The 11,337-nt window shown below is 44.2% G+C and overlaps 1 long non-coding RNA gene across 1 annotated transcript; it reads right to left on the bottom strand.

Moving 5' to 3' along the window:
- Positions 1-4,220: 4,220 nt before the first annotated feature.
- LOC111589765 (uncharacterized) lies at positions 4,221-4,775 on the bottom strand. The gene is made up of 2 exons (XR_002748891.2): positions 4,653-4,775; positions 4,221-4,557 (listed from the first exon to the last, which is right to left on the bottom strand). It is a non-coding gene; the product is annotated as an uncharacterized lncRNA (long non-coding RNA).
- Positions 4,776-11,337: the final 6,562 nt, after the last annotated feature.

Raw genomic sequence — 11,337 nt, 5'->3', positions numbered from 1 at the left:
TCCTCCTCACTGTCGTAGCGTCCTCCGCGCCTGAGGTGGTAGCCTCGGCGCACCCTTTCCTCGAAGCGGGCTCGACGGTCACGGCGGTGTTGTTCGCTGCCGAGGTGGTCCATGGCTGCAGGCGTCCTGTCCCTTGTGCACTCGGTGTGGACCGAGGCCTCCCTCATGCGTCGGGAGGACGTTGTGTGATGCTCTGAGGGGCACCCTCGCCTTCGGGAGGCAGAGCTCTCGGCTCGTCAGGCGGCGGCATCTTCCAGGAGATCCTTGAGTTCGCCCTGGATACGTCGCCCCTCGGTGGTGGATGGCTCCGGCATTGTTCGAATTAGCATTGCCGCTGCAGCCAGGTTCTGGCCGGCCCCGCTGAAGGCCGGGGGCAGCCCTGCCCTGGCATCATCAATGATACGGCTGGACGTCTCGGTCCCGATGACGCGCTCCTCCGGCGAGTGCCCAGCCTGCCCACTCCTCGATGTTTTGTCGGAGCTGCACAAGTCGCCCCGTTTCTTCATCGAGCTTGGCCTGCATCTTGCGGAGTTGCTCGAGATGTGTCCTGACCCCCCGCAGGGACTCAGACCACAGCTAGCTCCCGCGGGATCTCAACGCGAGACGCGGGCGTAGGGTCGTCGTCATTTTCTGGCATGCCGAGGTGGTTGCCTTCGTCGTGACCCCCCTGATCGATGTGGAAACACTCGCGACTTGGGTCGTAACCCTCGTCGTCAAGGCTGTGGCCATCGTCAGAGTAACTGGAGAGGCAGTAGTCACATGCAGACATGAAGTCTCGCATGGCACTGGGATCACGGAGTCCGGAGAAATCCCAACTGAAGTCGGGGTCGTCCTCTTCCTCGCAACCCGCGGGTCCATAGGTTGAGACGGCCGTCAGCCGGTCCCAAGTTGACCACATATGGTACCCTGAAAGGTTAGGATATGCCCTTGCGAAAGCGCTCATCGAAGCGGGGTCGCTTGGTGGATCGAAGCTGAATCTAAAGGGAACATGATGGAAAACTGATGGTACCTCCTAGTCGATGGACGGTGGTGAAGTCGCATCGGGGACGGAGTGCGTCGTTATCTCAGGTGCGAGACACAATATATATGCTGCATCAAACTAGGATGGATACAATGGTGAAACTTGCCTCTAAGTCTTCAACGAGAAAGAGATGAAGGATGTAGTAGGGAAGCTACATAGACTAGGATCGTGAAACTGCCCACAACTGACCGATGCAAGACTACATCGATGACCTATGTGTCTACCCTCCACTCTACTTTCATGTAGAGGTGTCTCTTTATTCAAATTTTAAAAAGGTTGGATGAGCATTATATCTATTTCATTCTTAGAGTCATGCACTCAACCGTAGCAATTTCTCCCCCACCAAAAATGCATCGTTGCCCGCCGCGTGCTCACCTACAGTAGTGTTACTGACTTCATTGATGACTATATCAAAATAGGAAAAAATTGACCTCAGAGTGCCTTAAACATTTCTCTAGGGTTGTCATTTAATGTTTTGGTGAGGAGTATAGTCGTCGTCCTAGGTGGTCAGTGCTAGAGGGCGTGGGTGTGGCTGCCGCTAAGAGCTGGCGGCTAGGCTAGTGTGTGCACTAGTGCGTGGTGTTGGGCTAGGGAGAGAATACACGTGCTAGCAGTTGCTAGGCCGGAGTAGGCCATGACTAGGGAAGGGGCCGACTACACTAGAGAGGGGAGATAAGGGTTTTCCCCTTTTATTTTATATTACTCAAATAAAAATTCAAAGGTGGTTTAAAATCAAATTTAAATTTGCAACAAACCACACAAAAAATCATAATGCATCAACATGTTCCTATACCTTATAGTAAATTTAAATTTATTAAAAATATTATTTTTCTATAGTGAAATGTTCAAGGTAATTCACAAATAAATTATGTTTCTATTTAAAATATGTAGTGTTTTACACTAACTACATAGATGATTACATCTGCATATCCAAAATATCGCGCAACACAAACCTTCTCTATACGAGCATCAACAGTGGCTACTGAAAGGCCCTAGTTTCATTTTTTAATCAAGTGACAACCTAGGTGGACTACTATATGTTTTGTGGAAGATACATAGGTGATTAGTCCATAGATATACTAGTTTGAACAACATGTGCAATGGTGGTAAAATGGCTTGGATTTATTGTAATGCTCACCTAATTTTAATGAAGGATCTCATTGCACACGTGATATGATATGGTGTAACATGGCTAGGTGGACAAGATCAAGAGACATGGTTTGCTATGAATGATGGGTTGCTAGTGTGAAGGGCAAGTTAGAGGCTTAGGTGTGATGATATGTTGTGGTGAATCTAGATTTAGGACTTGACACCGATAGATGCAATGGTGAAGAACAAGTGAAGTTGTGATCAATGAACCAATAGGGCCACTTAATGATATAAGCTAGATCATGTCATCTATGTGATATAAAGCCATGGAAAACTTGTGTTGATTACAACTGGCTTGCTATAAGTTAGATGCTTGTGTAGAATCATAGCACAAAAGATGAAATGGAATGTGCAAGACAAAGATATATTTGTAGGGCATTTTATTTCACTTGTGTAAGATTGAGTATAAAAGTGCTTCATTAGGATTAGGATATATGATCATAATATTTAGAGGGGCAAACTTTTTTTCATATACTAGAAATATAGTGCCACTTGAGAGATCTAACTTTGTCTACATTGATATGATCAAATGACATTTGAAATTTGAGAGAAAACATTAAAATTACTCTAAAATGCTAACTAAGGTTTAAACATGTTGCTTATCTCGTGGGAGATCATTCAGACAAAACTGTGGGATGGTTCTTAGATTGGACTTTTATGGTTATTCATTGTGTTTTGGATCAAATATTCAAGTGGATTGTGTAGCCCTCTAAATAAGCTTCCCAAAAATTTCAAGACCATCTAAATCAGAGTTTAGAGTAATAATTAATTTATGGTTGTTTTACTTACACTATCCTGTAGTTTCTAAGCATGGCCAAAAATTCAGGGCCCCACCTAGAAATTTCAGTGTGGGACTCTCATTTTTTGGGCAAGGTTACTTTGCTAGTTTTGGAGCTAGAGTTGAAAATTTTGGGCCCCACCCTAGACTTTCCGGTTGGGACCATTTCAATGAGAGCATTGGGGCTAAGAAAAACCGCCCTAGAAATTGGTCACTAGGCCTAGAACTTTCGGTGTGGGTATGGGTTTGAGTTTATAATGGCTAGGTTTTGCTCCATCTTCTATATATATAGAAGGGGTAGCTAGCCAATGGAGATTCTTAGCATTTGGGGATTTATTTTCCATCCTAGAGGAGTGTGTGGAAGCCCTCTAACTCACATATGCTAAGTGGTGTATGCATTTGATATTGAGTGAAGGTTCCTAGTGTGGCTCATTGAATGATTTACTTGAGTGTCACTAGGTGGCATGTTGCAAGCTGAATTGCTTGGTGATTTAAGGTCTTCGTCGAAGCACACTTGATGATTATGCATGATTATGCTGGTGCTGCCACGCATGATTGCTGCTACTTATAAATACACATATATACTCGTTGCTTTCTAGCTAGTGGCATACGTGCGCCTTGATTAATTAGCTAGCTAGCTAGCTAGTACTACCCGGCCGGCCGGATATCTTGGGTGATTGACGATCCATGGCGCCACAAGATGCCGCCATCGTCTTGGACGCGCCTGCCATGCATGACAAGTCATGGCGACGACCGCCAGTCTCTCGGGACGGAACGGTGATGGATTACAGATTACTGATGGCCGGTGTGTGCATCACTACAGTAAACGAAGAAATTTCCGACGGCTAAAACCGTCGGACATAAGATTCAGACCGTCGGAGATAGGTTATGTCCGACGGCATTAACTTATCTCCGACGGTTTTAAGCCGTCGAGGATAACGCGTCGGAAATAGCATTATGTCGGACGGCCGCCGTCGGACATAAGCTATGTCCGACGGCCCCATCGGACCGTCGGAGATAAGATGTCGTAACCGTTTTACCCGCCGCCTGGGCCCACTGCTGTTATGTCCGACGGTTTAACGCCGTCGGACATAACATATAACTTATGTCCGATGGTTTTAAGCCGTCGGACATAACATACACCTTATGTCCGACGGCCTACACTAAGCCGTCGGACATAACATTTTTCAGAAATTGCACAAAATTCTGAAATTTAAAAAATCTGACATTTGCAAATACAAAACAGATTTCATACACATATACACATTCACATTCACAAATATACTCACATAAGTATACACATTCACAAATATAATCACATAAGCATTCACATTCACAAATTTAACATAACGACATAGTTCCAAATGGTTGCAACAAGTGTTTACATAAACATAGTTGTCCAAAATCCAAAATGAACATTATTCGACGGATAGGCTTTCACATGAAAGGTTGCAACAAGTGTTTTACATCATTATCACTCATATCCATCGCCACCTCCTCCGGCTGGACTATGCGTGCTGAAAAGATTGTTCACCCACGAATGTGTTGTGTCGTCTTGACCAGACCCATCTCCAGGTGCGGCAACTGAAGCGGGTGGTGTCTGAAATCCCTATAACACAAGCACATGAAATAGTAACCACTCAGTTGTTCATTTAAACACATAAGACATCTATGAACATGTCACACACGCATATGTGTACATACCATAGGGAATTGTGACGGAGGCGGAGGCGGAGGTGGAGGCGCCAACATTGGCATTGGCAGTGCAAAGTCCGGAGGCGGCATCCCATATGTCGGCATCGGGACGCCCGCTTGTTGGGCTAGTTGCTACAAATTATATACAAGTCATTGTTGAGCAAACAAGATACACATCAAGTGTTTTGCAAAATAAGCTACAAAATGTTACTTCAACTTACCGAGAGAAGAGCTTGATTTTGGGCCTGGAGGCTTGCATAATACTCGTCCCTCTTCTTCTGGTACTCGGCTTGTTGTCTCTGGTATTCAGATTGTTGCCTCTGGTACTCCAATTGTTCCCTCAAGACTGATTGATGGTACTCTGCCTGTTGACGCAACACCGCAAGCTCTATCTCATGGGCTGCTGATCGTGAACGGGACGACTGTGAAGACGACGATGTGGATTGTCGTCCACGGCGTCTCAGCTCTCTGGAATCAATCGTAGAATCAAAAATACCCAACCTACAAGAGTGAACCATGCACTTAGTATAGTAACTCATGGCTCAGTTGAATCGCAAGCATATGATGACAATTTTGAAAACCAAATCAAATAATCTCACCGTCCATGGGCTTGTCCTCCTGCGCTAGCATATGCTGCCTGAGGGTCGATTGGCTGGCTCCTCCAATCGTACTCCTCCCCATGGCGTTGAACCATCTCCTGCCCATACGAAGCCTGGAGGCAAACAATATCAAATATAAGTGCATAACCCCTATGCCATTGCAAACAATATCAAACACATAATAGAGTATCAAAAACTCACTAGACGGTCGGTGGCCATCTGAGTGCATAACACATCAGGATTCTGAGGATCAGAACCCCTATGCCCTTGCATATACACCTCCACATCCGTGGGTGTACGACCGGATTTGACTTCCTGTACATAAAAGTTATATTGACACATTTCTATGTGATTCAAAGTTACGACAAACTGTGACTTACCATTCGCTTAGCCAAGCGCACATGACCATCACCGCCGTAGTTGTGGAACGACTCAGTTCCACGGTTTCCCCTGTTCCTTTCGGAAATGGCATGAAACTCAGGGGAAGCCCACCATCTGCACAATGCTCGATAACCGTCTGATCGGGTGGCCATCCACGGCACCGACACCTACATGAAATTTTTTAAATAAAGCAAGCAAATACATGGCTTCGTGCGATATGAGAGGCAACAACCTGTTTACCTCTAGGTATTGCTCCTCCGTCAAGTAAATTGATGACCACTGGGCCTTGGTATTTGGCATCGGTCGATCATCAGCATTTGCTCTGTACCATGCCTTTATAGCCTGAATTCGTGCATAGTACATTGCATCTGCAATGACAACGTTCACGTTATACTCAAACACGTAACGAGCGTTCATATCATATGATCCATCGTCCGGCAACTTGTACCGTTTCTGCAAAAAACATAGTGTTATCATAAAAGCAAACATATATGGAATAACTAAAATAGTATAAACAAGTCATACCCAGAATGCATCCCAAACTAGTGCCTGTGTGTTGCCAAACATTCTACAGACACCATAGCGATAATGCTCCCAAGTGGTGGCGGGGACAGACTCGCCAGTAGGCAAAGTCACAAGACCAGGCCAGTGCAGACGAACAAGATTACCAAGAACCATGTTCACCTGCCTGTAGTGTCCTGTGCCTGTGAACGAGTCGTCGATCCAAGTCCTGCAAACAGAAATCAATGTAGAAATTAAAACATAACTTTCAATAACATTTAAGCAAAGATATGTCACTCACTTTCCACTAGACTTTATCAAAACCCGAGATTCGGGTGGAAGCTCTGGAGGTGGTCCAACAAAATGCAGCTTCCTCGTTCTCTTAACTCGAGAAGTTCTAGACCCAGCTGCAGAATCTCCACCAGCCCCAGAATCCCCACCAGCGTCGTCTCCAGCATCATCTCCCACATTATCTCCACCATCATCTTCAACATCATCTCTTGCATGATCCTCTACCACTGGTTCCTCAATTTCAGCATCCTATGAAACAAATAACTTACATCATACAATATTAAGTAACTCAAATAATGTAATTTAACAACTAACTTACATCTTGTGGAGGCAAATGTTCTGCCAGCGCTCTCCGTCTGCTCATGGTAGAACTTGTGCCCTGAAAAACTGAATCGTCACCCCTCGAGCTGCTCCTCGAGCTACTCCTCGACCCAAGCAAACTACGAGCTAAAGACTTCATTTTCTTTGACATCCTATTTTAACAAAAACAAGTTAGTACATAAATCGACAATAAAATAATAAAATATGCAATAAAATCATAAAATATGCAATAAAATTATGATCCATACTCGTCAATCGTAATCGTAATCAAAATCGGGATCTAGTTGCTTTCGTCGATTTAATGGACGCCAAGTAGCTTTCTTCTTTCTCGTCACTCGTTTTCTTTTTGGAGGAACCTCTACATCATTTTGATCGCCTAATAAAGATTCTTCCAACATTTCAGTTTGTACATTAAACGTGCTTGTAAGTTCTTCGTCTTGGAAAACCTCAGCAGCCCCCACTTCCTGCTCGATTTGACTTTCAACATAACCAGCATCACCAGGAGCATATAGTCGTTCACGAGGATTAACTTTGTACACTGCCCTCCAATCAACCAAACCGTTTTTCTTAGATGGATATGTCATATAATACACCTGCTCGCATTGGTGGGCAAGGATTATAGTGTCGTGGCCTTTTAATCTATCGTTGTGTTTGACTTCCACCATGCCATATTGATTTTCTCGCGTTGTATTTGGAGAAAACCAATCACAATCGAAGAACACCACTTTGAGTTGTTTATCTCCAAAAAACTTGTACTCGATTATATCATTAATGACTCCATAATAATTAGTCACCTTCCCTTCATCATCGACAGCTCTAGTTACAACTCCGGAGTTTGTCGTGGCTGCTAGAGGACGATCATCTTCGAACCTTGTGGAACAGAATCTAAAACCATTGACATCATACCGACCATAACGTCTGCCAGTTACTGCTCCTAGGGATAATTGTCGAAGGTCCGGGTGTATATTGTCATTTTTATCTACATAATCTCGAAACCAACACAAGAAATTAAGTCCCCCATCTTTTCCCTCTCGACGAATCTGGTCACGTTCACAGCCAGAGATGCAATTTTGAGAATCAAATTCCCTGTTAGTACAAGGAAACAAACCTTTTAGTATCACAACAAAAATTCTAGCGGCAATGACTAAAATAAAGTTTACACTTACAGGAGAAACTGACTCATCTCTTCCATATTGTTATACATGTAGAGTAAATCAGTCTTCCATTCGTCGTTGGTGAAACAGTATGTTGTGCTGGGTCCTACAGTTTTGCCCCTCCATTGAATAATTTCAATATCACTAATAGGGGGCTCGTCGACATGATACCGCAACGTATGGGCATTGACATTGTGTTCCTCTGCAAAGTACAGGCCCGTGAACGATGCTATCTCTTTGTATTTGAATTCTTCAGCGATGCACCCTTCAACTCGTCTCTTATTACCAACCATTGCACGTAGCTTCTTTAGTGTCCTTTCGATGTGATACATCCATCTATATTGCACAGGACCTCCTACCTTAGCTTCGTATGGTAGGTGAACAAGTAGATGTTGCATCGGATTGAAGAAACCTGGTGGAAATATTTTTTCAAGTTTGCATACCAAAATCGGTATTTCTTGCTCAAGCTTCTCCATCATCTCTTTCTTTATTTCTTTGGCACAAAGATGTCTATAAAAGTAGCTTAGCTCCGCTAATGCTTTCCAGACATCATTTTTTACAAAACCACGAAACATAACAGGAAGGAGTCTTTCCATTATTATGTGGTAGTCATGACTCTTCAACCCAGAAAACTTGCCCGTCTTCAAATTCACAGACCTTCTAAAGCCCGCGGCGTAACCATCTGGGAACTTTAAGTTTTTCAACCATTTCATCAATTGTTTCTTCCTTTTAGGTTTAATACTGAAAGGAGCACGTGGCTTCTTCTGATTCTCTCCTATCTCCATAGTTGGTCTTCTACAGATTAAGGCCAAGTCTTTCCTTGCCTTAGGGTTGTCTTTTGTTTTGTCAGTGATATTCATGCAAGTGCTGATAATGCTTTCACCCATATTTCGTTCCTGGTGCATGACATCAATGTTATGCATTAGAATCAAGGCTTTCATATAAGGGAGTTCCCATAGACCACATTTGTGAGTCCAATTATGCTCGGTTCCATAACCTTCAAAACGATTTCCATGTTCGTTTAGTTTCAAATCATTAAGTCTCGCGAGAATCTCTGGACCACTTAAACGCTTGGGTGGTCCCCTCGTCACAATCGTGTCCTTTTTAAAAGCGTTCCTATCGAACCTGAACGGGTGATCCTCTGGCAAAAAACATCTATGGCAATCGAAGTAACATATCTTTCCACCAAACTTTAGTCGAAAGCATAAAGTGTCTTCAACGCATATAGGACATGTCAAAATCCCATGACAACTCCATCCAGCAAAGATACCATAAGCCATAAAATCATGAATAGACCATAAAAACGCGGCTCTCAAGTTGAACTTCTATTTCTTGTAACAATCGTACGCCTCGACTCCTCCCCACAAAATTTTCAATTCTTCAATCAGGGCTCTCATCATCACATCGATCTTTGTTCCAGGATGATCCGGACCAGGTATTATAAGACACAAGAAAATAAATTCATATTTCATGCAAAGAGCTGGTGGAAGGTTGTATGGAACAGCAAAGACGGGCCAACATGAGTACGACGTTGCAGTTAGATTGAATGGCGAGAAACCATCTGTTGCCAAACCGAAGCGGACATTCCGCACTTCATCAGCAAAGCTGGAATCAAAAGCATCTAGTGCCTTCCATGCATCTGTATCAGCTGGGTGCACCATGACATTTGGATTCTCACGTACCCCTTCTTTGTGCCACCTCATGTGTCTGGCTGTATTCTTGGAGATGAACAAACGTTTCAACCGAGGTATGAGAGGCATGTAACGAAGCTGCTTACGTGCAATCTTCGTAGTCACGGTCAAACCATCGTCGTTTTCAACCTCAACGAATCTACGCTCACCACATACAGTACACTTCTTCTCACCTGCGGTCTCCTTCCAGAAAAGCATACAATTATTTTCACAGACATCGATTTTTTCGTAGTCCATACCGAGGCCAGATAACAACTTTTTAGACTGCTACATGTCCTTTGGCATCTTGTGATTCTCCGGAAGTACATCACTGATCAAGTTCAAAAGTTCCTTGTAACAATTGTTTGAGAATGCAAACTTAGACTTAATAGCCATAAGTCGAGTCACAAATACAAGGACGGTCACTTTTGTGTGCTCATGCAACGGCTCTTCGGCAGCTTTAAGGAGCTCGAAGAACTTCTGAACCTCAGGTGTAGCTGGATCCTCAAACTCGGTGGGTTGACCGGGGTTCTCCGAATCGACGGTTAGAAACTCATGGCGTACATCGTCAAGCATCTCTTCCATCCTATCGTAGTCCTCCTCTTCATGTGACTGAACTTCCGATACAATACGAGGAGGTGGGTCCTCACCGTGATGCACCCACACCTCATAGCCTGGCATATAACCGTTCTTGCAAATATGTATCGACATAGTCCTCCTGTCAAGGAAATTAATGTTCCGACACTTGCTACAAGGGCACCTAACATCGGTTCCAGTCTCTGACCGAGCAAAAGCATGGTCGAGAAAAGCATCAGTCTTGGCAACCCACTCACTTGATAGAGCACCTCTTTTCTTCCAACCTTCATACATCCATCGACGATTCTCCTCCATACTAGATACGAGACGTTAACTTAATTAGATAAGTAATGCACGGACCATCCGTTTTTACGAAGAAATCACGCCCCTACATCTGTAGGAAAGGATAGGTCTTAAACCCACCAGGAGTGACCGACGAGGCCGTGTTTATGACAAGACATGTGGTCGTGCGAAATTTCGGCAGCATAACCCCGCTGTTCTCCAATCGCACGCCTAAAAATGGTGCAATTGGAGAACAGAGAGGTTATGCTGCCGAAACTAAGCAGGAGCACATGCTTTTGTCATAAACACGGACTCTGTCGGTCACCCCGAGGCTGTCCAATAAAGGGACAATTCCGGCCCAACATATCTCACATGCGTCGCTTGTAAGGTGTGTTGGGCCGAAACGGGTGACGCCTAGGTTTCGTTTGTTCACACTACGATACACTATGATTAACTATAATCATCGTGCATTATTAAATAATTAAACTAATAAACCACAATACAATATTACATACGAAATAACATTGTTATGGATGACAAATCATATAAAATGACCTTATTTCCGAGGGCATAATAATTACCCTCGGAAATTAAAAATTTAAATTATCTAAAGTACCACTAAATAAACTAAAACAAGCTACTTTAATTACGTAATCAAATTTTGGCCATCGGACATAACAAACTAAACAATCAAATGCATTCATACATACAATTCTAATCAAATACATTAATACAAGCATACAATTCTAATAAACAATATTGTTAATTAAGGATACTCACTTAGCGGGCGTGGGGAGCCGGCCGGCGACGGGCGCACGGGGCCGGCGGCCGGAGCACGGGGCGGCGGCGACCGGCGAACGGGGCGGCGGCGGCGGCCGGAGCACGGGGCGAAGCACGGGGCGGCGGCCGGAGCACGGGC

The sequence above is a fragment of the Zea mays genome, chromosome 7 (genome assembly GCF_902167145.1).
Source record: "Zea mays cultivar B73 chromosome 7, Zm-B73-REFERENCE-NAM-5.0, whole genome shotgun sequence".
NCBI lineage: Eukaryota > Viridiplantae > Streptophyta > Magnoliopsida > Poales > Poaceae > Zea > Zea mays.
The sequence above is the reverse complement of the archived record's forward strand: the minus strand, read 5'-3'. Positions and strand labels throughout refer to the sequence as shown.